The following is a 15,613-nucleotide window of genomic DNA, read 5'->3' on the forward strand; positions in this document are numbered from 1 at the left end:
TGCCTTTGTGCATTTAAGAATGCAGCAAATTTTTAAAACAGAGTATGACGTACTATTTGGAGGAAAACATGTCATAGTTTTTAGAGATCTACTGCAACTGACTCCAGTAAAAGGACAACCGGTATTTAAAACACTAGCCCATGAAGATAGCAGAAAGTCTCTTGGCAGTGTTGGTAATGTAAACATTTGGACTCATTTTGAATACAAAGAACTGACAACAAATATGCGACAGGCAAATGATGCTGAATATGGAAGTATTCTTCAAGATATAAGAATTTGAATTCTTTCAAAACAAGGCAAACAAGCTTTGGAGAGTTGATTACTTTGCAATGTTTTTCCAAATGAAAATGCAGTTCCTGCAAAAGTGTACGTGGAAATTGCTAAAAATAAATCAGTGATTTGCTTAATGCCAACACTGCGCGAGTGTTCCATATTCAACGAAGAACTATTGAAACTGGAAAATGAAGAAATTGTAAAAATGGAAGCCATCGATAAAATACAGCATGAAGGAATCACTATTATTTTGACGGGAAAGTTGAGATCAAAACTGGATTGTTTAGAAAAAGCAAATATCTAAAATTGCTGGTTTAGAAAAGACACTATATGCGTGTGTAAACTGTCGGGTAATTTTAAGGCGTAATTTGGATGTAGAGAAAGGTTTAGTTAATGGTGCAATTGGTAAAGTGGTGGATTTAGTGAATTATCAGAAAAAAGAAGGAATTGAATTTTTAAAAATTAAATTTGATCAGATTGAAGAAGTTAAATAAATTGGTCGTTGTTCAGTTCATTTTTTGCTTGTTAAAGATTTATATGTCCGTAGCAAACAATTTCCATTTTCTCTGGCATACGCAGTGACTATTCATAAATCTCAAGGATTAAGTGTAAACAGTGCATTGGTGAACATTGGATCTACCGTATTTAAAAAGGGTATGGCATATGTTGCTTTGTCACGAGTCAGAACATTATCTGGTTTGTTTTTGATTGATTTTGATGAGACAAAGGTTATTGCAGATGCAAACTGTGTAAAAGAGTATAATAGGTTAAGAAGGGTGTATGCTCCCAAATTAGCTCAATATCCTGTATTTGAAAAGCGTGTGGTTGGTCAAAAAAGAAGGTTTGAGAATATCTGTACTGAAGATGTGAAGAAGGGAAAAGAACAAGATAATGTTGTGATTGCAGGTAAAAAGAAATTGGACACTGTTGAAGAGATTGTTGGTTATCAGTTTGAAAATAGTTCAGGTGTCAACTGCTATGCTAATGTAGTGGTCAATGTTGTTTTTTATCTGGAAGGTTTGCGAGAACAAATTATGCAGAATCGGCAAAAAAGATTTTTTTCTCTGTTGCATTCTGTTTATGAAAAATTGACAACAGATACAAGTAAAATACAATCTGTTTCAGATGTTCGTAGTGTTTTGGATGTGTGTTCTGGTTCTACACAATTTTCACAAAATATCCAACAAGATGCCCTGGAATTTTTAATGTATATGCTTACCATTTTTGAAAATGAAGGTGTAGAAATAGAAAATATTTTTGGCCTTTCTTACAAATGGGAACATGATTGTGAAAATTGCATGTATACATGTAGCACCAATGTAGACACTGGGAGATTTCTGTATTTAACATTACCAGACTGTAAATCAGTGTCTTTCAATAAATTAGTTAAAGGTGCAAATCAAAACATGGAGTGTACCCAATGTAAATCAGAAATGTTATCCACATTATTCTTAACAAAATATGGAAAATACATAATTTTAATGATGCAACGTTGTACAGCTGATGGAAGAAAATTGGATACTTTAATAAAGCAATTTGTAGCAGCACAACTATCAATATCAGGAAGGACTTTTGTGGCAATTGCTATAATTTTCCATGATGGTCCTTCCACCACATCTGGACATTACACTGCCTATCTAAAATGTGACAAAGGCTGGACTCTTTGTAATGATTCTCAGTTGGTTTTTAAACAACGTTTGCCTAGGGAATTACAAAATTCCTACCTAATATTTTTAAAGTCAAAGTTTTAGGAAGATAATTCATTCTATTCTTATAATTATTAGGACTACCATTGGACAATTTACATAAAGAAGGAGTGCAAAAATACCATTTGGCCTCAAGGAAAGGTATATTTTTGAATTATGGACTTTTTGGTGGTCATTGATTCAGTGAATATTTTAAAGCGGCAACATTTACAGTTTATATAAGTTAAAGTTATAAACTTTTGTAAGCCGTAAGCATTTCATATATGTGTGATTTGTATTTTCTGGTATTTTACTGAGAATAGCATGTTGTTGTTTTTTAACAATCTTTCTGATTGTTTTTTTTTGCCCTCTGTTAAGTGATGAGTACGATTGAAATCACTATTTCTAGTGAAATTCAATATGTTCTGAGAACAGCAAAAAAGGCAAACAAATTACTTTGTGGAAATTATGCTGTGTTGTAAAAAATGTATTATTACATGTTATAATGTTTTTTTCTTTTCGTTCACAGATACAAATTTTAAAATAAGCAATTTATATCAATTTAGATTGCAATGAAAATCTGGAAAAAATGTATACCATTTGTTATTCCTATTACTGTGAAGGTAAGTTTAACTAAGTCTCAATATGCAGTCTGAGGAGGTCTGCAAGAAGCTACAAAGTTGAAACACGTTTCTAAAAACACTTTGTTTATACCTATGTAGTTTTAAAATCTGAACATAATCAGATATCATGTGACCTGCAAAAAAAGAAATTTGAGGGGTTCATAATATTTCCCATTGTACCTATTGAAGGACCACAATCATTTGAATCATTCTTCTTTCTTCATTCGCAAGCAATTTTAAAAACAGAAATATGTCACTTTTTGTAACATAGTTATTGCGCAAGACAGTCTTTCATATTTACAAAGAGAGGAAAAGGTACTCTGTGCACTTTTCCTAATCCATGTAAATACAACATCATCATACACACCACTTTGCGTTGAAAGGGTGTTATATAAGTGTTGTTGTGCATTATTGCACTGAATACTCATAGAACAAGACACATCTCTAGATTTATCAGAAATCATGAATCTCAATATGTGTGTGAATGCTGCACCATTCTAAAATTGGTATAGGAAAGCACAACAAGGAGAATTATTTTCATTTCTCCACATTTTTACATCTTCAATGCATGCTAAAATGTTCAGCATACATTGAAGGAGAAAAATGCAATTTCTCATTGTTTTTGTGCAGGAAGGTGTGTCTTCCTGCAGAAACAAAATAGCACATGACACAGATATCCTTGCACTATGGTGCAAGGGTGCCTGTGTCACCACATGGCTGCAGTTTAAGCAGCCGTGCAGAGAGAAGCATAGATTTGCAACATATTTATGTACATATGTTGCATCCCTGTGCTTCAGAAGTACTACAGCAGACTGCAGTTAAAGAGGTTACTGTGTGATGCTGCAACACTTCCTTATAGTTCTGCACTTATACATTCACCATACGCTACTAATGAATTCATTCAGTCAATTACGTACTACACATCCATTCATCTAAACTTTCACACACTAACAAAGAAATTTAGCTCTTTTTTTAAACCAGGAAAGTTAGTTCTTAGAAGAACTTTTTTTTTTCTTCTTTCTTCTTTTATATTTTTTGGGGTTTTTCCAACAATTTTGTGATTTTTTTTGTTTTTTCTGGAAAACAAAACCAAAAAACAAAACAGGAAGAACCAAACAATGAACTTCAGGGAACAAAGAAAAACAACAAAAAAAACCTAGCAATTGTGACTTTCTTGCCGGCGGCAGATCAGATTGATCGACTGCTCACCGTAGCACAAAGTCGCATTGCACTTAGTGCAGAGCACTTTTAAAAATTGAAATTGAGGATGGATGTCCAAGTTTTGGGCTGACGGATGCACTCTTGAAGTGCTCGGCTGCGATGAAGTGGAAGGCGCAGGAGTGTCTCTCATCCGTCGGCATTCTTCTCGTGCAAGATTGTTAGGATGAAGGGTCCTTAGGTGCTTCATCATACTAGCCGTCCCGCACGAGTATTTCTTGTTAGGATCGCCTCGAGACAGGACTCTTTTGAAAATCTTGCACGTGACCAAGGTGCCATTGGTCTTCGTTTGCCCCTCGGGAAAAGTAAAAAATTTCCACACCACTGAAGAAAAACGTGGTGTGCGTGATGTCTCCTCCAAAAATTCATCCTCAGATGTATGAGGAGATGCAGGTGATGCCTGCTGCCCTGAAGCCATTTTTAGTTGAAAAAAGTTAGAGCTAAGTGTAAACTTAGTCTAAAAAATCTTCTTCTCTGCAAAGAGATGCTCCTCCAAAGAAGGTCAAAGAAGAATGATTGAATTGGGTGGGGTCTTTCAATAGTTAGAACAGGAAGTGTAATGAACCAATCAAATCTCTTTTTTTGCAGGTCTCATGGGATCCGCGCACCCTGCGCATAGGCAGCACGCACCCAGCGCGCATCCGCGAAATTGAATTAAAAAGAAATTTAGGATTAGATGTAAAAATATATTACTTTTAAGACTAGTTTAGAGTTTGTCTTCAATTAATATTCACATGAAATACATATATATGTTTTTTTAAATGTTAAATATTTTGCGGGATCCGCGCACCTAATGCGTCACAGACGCACATGACGCATCGCGGAAGCGCGTAACCGTCGTGTTACATACATCGTACGTGTCGTGTATAGGCTTGGAGTCGCGTACTGGTCGCATTGGAATCGCGCATCAAACACGTACCCAACGCATATCGTGCGCGGATGCTTTCGCGTAGGGATCGAGAACGGTGCGCATAGGGTGCGCAGATCCAAAAAATATGGAAAAAATATATAAAGTTTTGAACATATATTTAAAAAAAAGAAATTACAAATATATATAAATATGTTTGAAAAACCCAATAAAAACAAATAATATTTTTTAATTTTGAAAAAATAGTGTTAAAAAAGAATTTCAAAAAAACATAATTAATGAAATTGACACACAGAAATTGAAAAATATAGAAATCCAATGAAAATCATTAAACATGATATCTTTAGAGATAAGTTATAGATAGGAATTAGCATTTAAAAAACCTTTGACATTCACTGAAAAAAACCATAGGTTTCATGCACGTTATAGTTAGGAATTGGCATTTAAAAAACCTTTGAAATTCACTGAAAAAACCAAAGGTTTGAGGGGCGTTAAAGTTAGGAATTGGCATTTAAAAAACCTTAGAAATTCACTGAAAAAACCATAGGTTTCAGGGGCGTTATAGTTAGCTGGACATTTCCCTCGTACAAAACCCTAGAAATTCCCCCGTTATAGTTAGTTCAGTTAACTATAACTCGCGCCCCCGCAATGAACTGCTGATGACGTCACATATTACATTACTCATGACATGGTCAGTGACATCACTGATGACATCACTGATGACATCTGAAATGACATCACTGATGACATCACTGATGTCATGAGTGATGTAATATGTGACGTCATCAGCAGTCCATTGCGGTGGCGCGAGTTATAGTTAGCTGAACTAACTTTAACGGGGGAATTTCTAGGGTTTTGTATGAGGGAAATGTCCAGCTAAGTATAACACCCCTGAAACCTATGGTTTTTTCAGTGAATTTCTAAGGTTTTTTTAAATGCCAATTCCTAACTATAACGCCCCTGAAACCTTTGGTTTTTTCAGTGAATATATATATATATATATATATATATATTCAAACTGTAGCCAACCAACCCCCCATCCCGGCACGGTATCATTTAAGATGTTATCGGTGATGCCATTTGTGATATCATTTAACATGTCATGAGTGATGTTATATGCGAGGAAATAAGCAGTGCATAGAGGGGGCGCAAGTTATACTTATAGTTAGCTCAGTAAACTACAGCTGGTGAATTTCAGTGACTATTTGATTTTAAAGTCTTAGTTTTTATCTTATTTTAATGCTTAACTAGAACGTTTCTTTGCACTTTGATCTTTTCAGTGAATGTCTAAGGAGTTTTAAATTAGGACAAGGTATTATAACCACATCTAATTATATTTACAAAATCACTTTTACCTTTGTTTTTTGTTCAGTAAACTTCTGCTGTGTTTTTATCATATTGATCTATCTTCCTCGCTGTGTATGGCCTTTGAATGTGTGCAGCTGGTTGGTGGTCCCAGAGTCTGGACCCCGGCCATGTCCTGCGCCTAACCCCCCCAACCTGACCAACCCTGTTTTGCACATGATCTTTGGTCATATGCAGTGCAGGTTGAGCTGCACACTGCTTTTTGTCATTGGCCGCAGGCTTGGTCTCCAGTCTGCTCTTTAGCCAAACCCCGCGGGCACCCTCTCCTCCTATCTGTGCATAGGATTTGGCTATATCCAGGAGGGTAGCAGAGGGACAACACTTCTGCCATGCCATGTTCCCAACACTGTCATGGACTCCCAACCCCTTCTTGGGTGGCCAAACCTCCCCAGCATATGGTCATTTGTCGTGCGTGGCGGGGTTGGCCAAAGGGCCTGGTTTCTGGCCAGGCCCTGCGTCCAACTCCATATGGGTGACAACTTCCCCCTGCGCATGGCCTTGGTTGCCTCCAGCCCTGCTACAGGTTCCCAACCTCCCCGTTGTGCATGTCCTTCGACATGCTCCAAAATTATGAATCAGAATTATCTCAGACAGCGTTAAACAGCTTCTGATTATAAATATCCCGCCACAGACTGATCAACTGGAGGGTTGGCTACATGACTCTGCAGCCAAACCATCTGCTAAACCCCCACTGCACCATGTCCTTTGGCTTTGCACAGTAGAGAGTTGGCCGCATGGCCTGGCCGAAGGCCAAGTTCTGTGTTCAACTCCAGCATGGGCACCCAACCCACAGCTTTGCACTGCCACAAGTGTTGTGCGACAAGAGGTTGGCTTAGGACTCAGCCTCTGCCAAGGCCTTTCGTCCTCACTGGCACCCAACCCCATGGGTGCCCAACACCCTGCTGTGCATGGCCTACACCTGTGCGCAGTGAGGATTGCCCACAGGCCCTAACCTCTGGCCAGGTCCTGTCCCCTCCCACCTTGGACAATCATCCTCCGTAGATGCCCAACCCATATTTTCTTTTATTTTTTTATATTAGTTTTAGATACTGTAGTACTTTCTCTGCACCTGCCGCACAAGCTTCATCCCCATAGTACTAAAGTACTGCAAAGCTCGCATAGTACGGCAGTACCAGGATGGATGTTTATGCAGCAGTTCCAACTAGAGTACCGCAGTAACTCACGGGAGGGCAATCCTGAGTGCTGTAGTACCTGCAGCGTCTTTTTTTTCCAATTTGTCCTTGGCGATGGAGACCCTCTGGGTTCTCCCACAAGCACCAGGGTGTCAAGGTGGCCTTTTATACTATTTCTACAAACCATTTTTCAGGATACAGCGACAGAGTCTCCGAGTCCTGTAATGCAGCCACAAGATTTTCTTTTGCGAGGTGGCCGGCTTATCAGATTGTTCAGTACTGCAGGACGGGGACTGGTCACACGGTACTGAAATGGCTAAATGGCTGTTGGGAGAAAAATCTCCCTCAGTCAATTAGAGGGCCCTAGCTTTTTAATTTTCTGTACCACGGGACTCCTGCCGTACCAACCATTGCTCCACACACAAGTTTTTAACCCCACAACTTGAGCACCTTTTTAAACACAAATTACTCACAAATTGCAGAATAAATTCACACCAAATCACCAAAGGCATGCTTTTTGAGTACAGTTCTACCTTTTGCCAAATGTGATGCAATTCCATTTATCCATTTTTTCTGTATCATAAAACAAAGGGCATCATTACGATGTCAGACACGTTGCGGTCTCGGGACTGACTGACCTTCGGTAGGTGGGCCTGACACTGCAATTACAATGCGAGCGCACATGGTGCGGTCGCAAGCTCCCATTTCTCTATGAGAGCTTATGCTGTGGTCGGAAACCGGCTGCAGCACAAGCTCCCATGGAAAAATGGGAGATTCTGTAAATCCCTACACCGCGTGGCAGAGCCACACGGTGCAGGCATTGCCCCCCCCCGGCCCCAAACCATAACCACTGATGGATGGGCGCCCTGCTAGGGCCCCCAAAAGTCGCTTTTCTGACAGCCTTTTCATGTCGGACAGCCCGACATGAAAAGCCTGTCTGAAACCGACATCATACTGCAGACAGCGGAAACGGCATCCATAGGGTGTTATGAAAGGTTTCCGACTGGCCGACGGGCTCCTTGAGCCTTTCGGAAGCCAGTCGGAAAGACTGGCCAGTTTACACTCCAACCGGCTACATCATAATTGGTTAGTCGGACTGTAAACCTACCATGTCGGTCGGACTGACATCGTAATCGGCCCCAAAATGTCCTATGGGAATTACCATGGGAAACCATCGTTTTGAACCCCCTTGTTGTTTTTTTGGACACTCCTGACAAATCCGCACAATTTTACTATAAAGAAATAAAGGACCCAAGGTGGAGGAACAATTTTTTGGCAAAGGTTCTTGCTGATGCGTCAAACTGTGCCAAAGTTATTAACAAAAAAAAAATGCTCTTCCTATAGTTGGAATTCAGGGACACCCTTTGATGTTCCCTGAGTTTGGGAGAAACTCCTTTCTTTTCCTTACTCTCTAGTCTCAGAGGGGTAGCTCCCCTGATCCACTATGAAGAATTCCTGACTAGATGTTTGAGCCTAGAGCTAAAGCCAGTGTAACAGTTAAAGGCATCCCCATGTACATTAATTCCAGACGATTTGAAAAGACCAGGGCCCCTCATGTTTATTGCTTGTGTATTTTAAATGTTCTCGAACAATACTGCTTAAGATTTGTAAAATTGATCGTGATCATTTAAAACAAAAACTTTTTTATTTAGTTTAAAGGAATCAACATAGCATTAGCATACATGCGGAAAAGTAGCCATTTGTGGAAGTACAATCATGTAGTTACATACATTGGTACTACAATACGGGCCATCATATTCATCTTATAGGCATGGCATTGTAGAAGAAACACAGGTATCGAGGATTCAGAGAACATTTTACAAGGAAATGTAGGTGCCGTAAATAGATACAAAGTAATCAGTGTATGCCATATGGTCTACAACAGGTGGTTAAAAATAAACAAGGAAAATAAATAATAAATATCCCTATTCCCTCTGTAGCAAATAGAAGAAGTCGCATGGTCCATACTGTTGTGAATAAACAATAGAAATGAAAAAGTCAACATTGAAGCTCCTGGGAAGAAAGGACCAGGAAGGGGAAAGGAGGTAGAGGATTAGAGGAATTAATGGAGGGGGGTGCCAGTCAGTGGAGCCCCGTGGTGCTATCCCGGGTAAGCATCTGTGAGGGGCCAGCATAGGGGAATAAGGAGGGAGTTGGCCATTAAAGTGAGGTACCGATTAGGATGGGAATGCTCAGCTATGACAGAGCGGACATTGTTATACCTGGCACCATTGGCGTGGGTCTCCCTTCCATTTTTCGCTGTTGTCTCCTCTGTTTTTGCTGGTAATAGATGCTCTGGGCGCTGTGCCACTGTCATTCAGTGCCACAGCGTGAATGCTCCCTGTGTAAAGATGACATGTGAATTGGTATATCCATGGTTGGCTTATTTGGTTTACCTGTTAGTCCCTAGTAGCGTGGCCTGTGTGTGCCCAGGGCTGGTAAACCAAATGCTGTTGGTGGGCCTGCAGCGCTGGTTTGTGCCACCCACAGAAGCAGCTTGTAAAGTGCGTCTCAGACCCGCCACTGCAGTGTCTGTGTGCAGTCTAGAACTGCCATCTTGGCTGTGAAGTGCACCCACTTCCCAGCCCCTGAACCTTCCCTTGGCATCATGTAAGCCACCCCTATGGTAGGGTGCATTGTATGTGTAAGGTAGGACATGCTCTGATGTAGCATGTCCTGGTAGTGAATTACACCCAATTTCGTTTTTCACTACTGTAAGGCTACCTGTTCTCCATAGGCCAGAATGGGAGGTTTGGCTATTACATTCTGACCCACAGAACATGGTAGAAAAACGAATTTAGTATGCCTGAGCTAAGAATATTAAAATACATCTTTAAGTGAAGTTTATTTTTCTATTCTGTGTTTCAAAATACCACTTTTAGAAAGTAGGTATTTTCTTGCCTAAGCCTTCCAGTGTGCTCTGCTGTTATGTGTATTGGCTGTCTGGTTTTGGAGGGACAGGGCAGGATGAGTCAGACCTGGGTTGAATAGAGAGATCTGCATTGGAGTATGGGGAGGGGTAGCTCTTGGACCTGAATAGGGCTGTGCCTGGCAAGGTGAATGCTGGCTTCACCTCCCACTGTGCGTCTGATGGCAGACCCCCACTTTCTAAAAGGAAGGATGCAGCCTGGTAAACAAAGTGCTCCAGGGCTGGGCAGAACTGGTTCTGGCTGGGTTCAGTGACTTGTAGCTTCTAAGAACAAAGACTTTTGGGGTATAAATATCTGTGCTGAAACCCCTAAAATTTGTATTGCTCCTGGACAACAAGAAGAACCTCTGTCTGTGTAACTGAAGGAATCTGCAGGAGAGGACTGTCCTTGTGCTTGTGTGCTGTTTCTTGGACTGGCCTGCAGTGGTTACTACTGGACTTGGAAGAAGAGGAAAAGGACTTTGAAGGAACTTTTATTTTTGCTACAGCAATCATCCAAGGGCTAGAAGAGAGCTAGCCTCCTGCAGGAGTCTCAGGAACATCAGACTCCACCACCAGCCTCCTGTTTCCTCCCAGCGAGGATTTCTATCCCCAGGTGAGGCTCCTGTGAGTTCCAGGGCCTCTAGTTCTACTGTGGAGAAGAGAGTTGAAAATCATCGCTAACCCCCGTTAGAGAGCCGCCGCAGCTGAAGAGCGTAAGGATAATCATCGCGCTGCTGCCGCTGTGTGCTCCCTACCGGAGATTATCGCATCACACGTTTGCGGGCTGCCAAATGCTCGTTAACCCGAAGATTATCGCATTGCCTGTTTGCGGGCCTCAAAGTGCTCGCTAACCAAAGATCATCGCATCGAGTTCATCACTTCACGACATCGCAGCGCGGACGCCGAGCGTTCGCCATTTTCATCGCATCGCATCAGGATCGTCGCTCCCTCACGGAGCGCCATTTCTTTTCATCGCAACAAGATCGCACACGCAACAGGCTTGGCGCATCATCCTCCCTTCGCGGCAAGGATTTCATCGCATCACCGGCTTAGCATGTAGAAGTTTGTCGCTTTGTCCTGCACACAAATCAGCGCATCATCCTCCCTTGCGGCAAGGATTCAACGCATCGCTGGTTAGCGTAAGGAAAATCATCGCTACAACTCCTTAGCGACATTTTGGTTGCTTTGCTACAGAATCCAGGTATCTTGTGAGTAAAAGGGTCGCAGAGACCACTGCCTTGAACTGAACACCTCTTTGCACACTTTGAACTATTTTTGCAGCCTTTTAAGAGTAACCCTATTTTCTATTATTGTGGCGTTTTACTGTTTTTGGTCTTGTGTTAAGTCTATATATAAAGATACTTATTTTGTATAACTACTTGTGTGGTGTCCCTTTGTAGTGTTCATCATTGTGTTACTGTGTATGGTCATAAATGCTTCACACACTGCCTCTGAGATAAGCCTAGATGCTCGTGCTACGTTACCACAGGGTTGAGCAGGGGTTATCAAAGGGTGTAGTCTGCTTACTGTGACTTAGGAAGAAGGGTCCCTACTTGGAGAGTGGCCAGCCATTTCCAACTAGAGACCCCCATTTCTAACAGACATCCTGTGACTTATAAGCGGTCGATGGTAGATCATTATGTAAGGGTTGCCAAATATCTTTCATCCTTAAGGTAGGGGGTTGGAGAGAGGCATACAGCTCACTAGTAGTGTTGCACTATGTCATGCTGGTGCGCCAGTTGGCAGCTGTGGGGGGCAGGCCCTTACCCCAGTGCAGGGCAACTTCACGTTTGGCTAGTAGTAGCGCCATAGCAGTAAACCGTCTAGTACTTTTAGAAGGTCTTGTACGTAACCCAGCTGAGCGATTAGGGGAATCAGCATCTAGGTCAATCTCTAACATTTGGGTTGAGCAATAAAAAATCACACCTCAGTAATGTGCTATGTGCCTACATGTCCATGTCATGTGGAGAAAGTCTGTTCCAGAGGTGTGGCATTTCGGACAGTCAGAAGAACACGACAGGTCACATTTGTGTTGGTAATTAGGAGTTATGGATACTCGCCACAAAAATTTGAAAAGAAGAAGTTTGTCGACGATGGTAGGGCAAGCCCATACAGGTTTGTGCACAGCATGCAGCCCATACCTTATCTGTTATGGGTCTCCCCTAGGTCTCGTTCCCAATAGGTTCTGAGTTTTACATCTTAAGATGGGGGCAGGGCAATACTGGCATGATACAATTTGGATACTAATCATCTCCCATCGGAATCATTAATCACTGATGTTAGGGGTGGGAACTTACCTGGTGCTATTGGATAAGTCAGTATGGTAGTTATGGTATATGTTATGTTATAAAGGGTTTTATAGCGTGCTCAAATACTCAAGAGTGTCCTGGCGCGTGCCGTTATCAAAGCCCAAGGGAGTGAAGAGTATGTATCAGCTAATTAAAAAGAAGAGTTTTAAGCTGTTTCTTAAAAAGTCCAAGATCCTCAATATGTCGCAATTCCAGTGGGAGAGAATTCCAAGCCATAACTGCTTTAACAGAGATAGACTGACCTCCCAACTGGGACCTGCGAAATCGAGGGATAGTCATCCGATGTTGGGCAGCTGAGCGAAAGCTCTTCTGGGGACGTAGAAGCAGAACTGCTTCCTGATGTAAAAAGGCCCCATACCATGCAGAGCTCTATGAGCCATCGTGAGAACTTTGAATTGCACTCTTTGGGCCACCGGGAGCCAATGCAGGTTGCGTAGGTGCTGTCTCATGCTAGATCTTCCAGAGATGTTAAATAGAAGTCTAGCCGTGGCATTTTGTATGGTCTGCAGTTTTCTCAGCAGATATCCTGGGATGCCACAGTATAGTGCGTTGGCATAATCAATGCGAGAAAGAATGAGTGCACGGGCGACCATTTCCTTGGCAGGCCTGGGAAGTAGGGGGAAGAACCTTCTGAGTGACTTGAGAGTGTCGAAGAAAACTCCGGTGAGTTTCTTAATTTGCACCGAAAATCGGAGGTCTTCACCAAACCAGATCCCCAAGTTCTTAGCAGAAATGCCCTCTCACTTAGGGCGAGGGAAGTCTGTCGGCCACATGTTTTCTCTGAAGGCAGGTGGAAACGAACCATACAGAAGGACCTCCGACTTATGCACATTGCGCTTCAGTTGGTAGTTCTTACTGCGTTGTGTACACAGAGCATGATGAAACGGTCAATGAGCGAAGTCTCAGTGAAGCGCTTGTCCATGGAGAGTGTTAGTGCATGCCCCTTCGGGAAGAGGTCACCAAAGGTGTATAGGCCATATCGTGACAATGTGCGTTTTACCAGGTTTTCGCAAATTATGGGGAGCCAAGGGTTATCTGTAAGAGTTAAGGCAGGAGAGTAGAGGAGGGTGGCATTCAGAAATTGTTGAAGTTTCCTCCATGCCCAGCAGGTGACAGAAAGGGTTTGAATATCCTTGGGTATAGAAGGATCCCCTTAGGAAGTATGGAGGCAAGCGGAGTAGGTGCAGCAAGGACCACCTCATGTTTGGTGTACAGAAGTCTTGGGTCCGCATGGTACCAATGATGGGCATATTGGCATTGTGCAGCCACATATAATGTTGGAGGTGGGGTACTTCAAACCCGCATCTCTCCTAACGGAGCACCAACTTGTCCCAGCTAATGAGAGGTTGCTTATCAACCCAATTGAGTTGGGGAAGTAAGACGTGCAATGTAAGGAAGAATGAGTTGGTGAGTGGTATAGGTATATCAAGTAATAAATAAAGAAATCAGGGGAGATTCACCATTTTTATTATTGCTATTCTACTGGACATTGAAAGAGACAAATGAATCCATCGAGCAATTTGAGTGGATATTGTGTCAATGGCGGGGCCACAATTTAGCCACACCACCTGTTCCTTGTTGGGATGGAGTAGTATGCCTAGGTATTTCACTGGCCCATCGCACCAAGTTAATGGTAAGGCACACAGGGTCTGTGTGTGGTGGGATTAATTGTGAAAAGTTCCGATTTGGACCAATTGATCTGAAGACCAGAATGGCTCCCAAATTGCTTAATTTTGTGTAGAATCGGGGTTAAGTTATCTTCCGGATGCCAGATAGTATGTCATCCGCATAAAGTGAAATGAGGAGAGGGCCGGTTTTACACTGAAAGCCTCGGTGGAGGTGGTGCATATGATGATGTTGGACCAGTGGGTCCATTGCTAGTATGAAAAGTAAGGGGGGCAGCAGACAGCTCTGGCGGGTACACCGCGTTATTGAAAAGGGAGCCGTAATTGAGCTGTTGACTTTGGGCTGTGGGCCCTGTGCATACAGGATATTTATCAAGGAAGAAAATCCAAGGGGAACCCCAGGTTTACAAAGCAGAGGCCGGAGAAAAAGCCACTCCAAGGAGTCAAACGCCTTCTCGGCATCAAATGAGCTATCACGGCAGGGACTACTGTGGAGATTCTATGGAGTATGGAAAAGACTGCATGCAGATTCAGCGAAGTAGATTGGTGGGGGACAAACCCCGATTGTGCAGGGGTAATGATCTGTTCCATTAGAAGGGAAAGACGGTATTAGAGGGCTTTTGCTTAATATTTTATTATTCAAATATAGAAGCAACAAAGACCTATCAGAACCTCAATGTAGAGGGTCCTTGCTGGGTTTGGGGTGGAGGTTTATAACAGCCTCACGCATGGAGGCTGGCAAAACTCCAGTTTTGAGAGATTCCTTATAAACAGCGAGCAGATGTGGTGCATGTATGTTTAAAATGCTTATAGAATTTGCCTGTGTAGTCATCGAGGCCAGAATCCTTGGAGCCATCCATGGAGTTAAGGGCCTGAATGATTTCCTCACAGTATAAAGGCTGCTAAGGAATTGATGTTGTGGATTAGAGAGCCACACCATAGCCACCTCATCAAGGAATGCTGTTTGGGCTGTGGTATCACCTGATAGACAAGTAGTGTAGAGGTTTATACAATACTGGAACAGAGTATCCAGTATGCCCTTATTAGAGGTCACCCTTGTCCCACCATCTGCGTTCTGTTTGGGAATGAAGGAAGTGCATCTATGTGGGCAGAAAAGTCAGGTTAGGGTGTGCCCAAGGTGTTCGCCCTCCCCATATCTGCGCACGCGAGCATGTTTACCCAGATATTGGACCTCACACTCAGCAAGGTCTTGAGACCCAGTCAGTAGGGAGGCTCTGTTTGAGGGTGCAGTTCACCAATGCTATAGGCTGTCAGAAAATCCAGGTTGGCTAGCTCCTTCTAAAGGCCCTGGAGTCCCTCACGTATGTCCCTAAGTGACCCCAAGTACATGGAGATGGAAATGCCCCTGATGTAAGCTTTAAATGCCTCTCATTAGGAGTCCACTGAACCCTCATTTAGTCAAAAATATTCCAAAACTGCTGTTCGCAGTTTGGAACGGAACAGCTTGTCCTGCAACACCAAGGTAGGGAAGAACCATTGTCTCCCCTGACAGCCTCCAAAAGAGACACTCAACAGGATCTGCACAAGAGAGTGATCGGATAGTGTGCACGATAGATGTTATGTGGAGAGCAACCATAGGTAC

Source organism: Triturus cristatus, chromosome 2_1 (assembly GCF_964204655.1).
Source record: "Triturus cristatus chromosome 2_1, aTriCri1.1, whole genome shotgun sequence".
In the NCBI taxonomy this organism is placed as follows: Eukaryota; Metazoa; Chordata; class Amphibia; order Caudata; family Salamandridae; genus Triturus; species Triturus cristatus.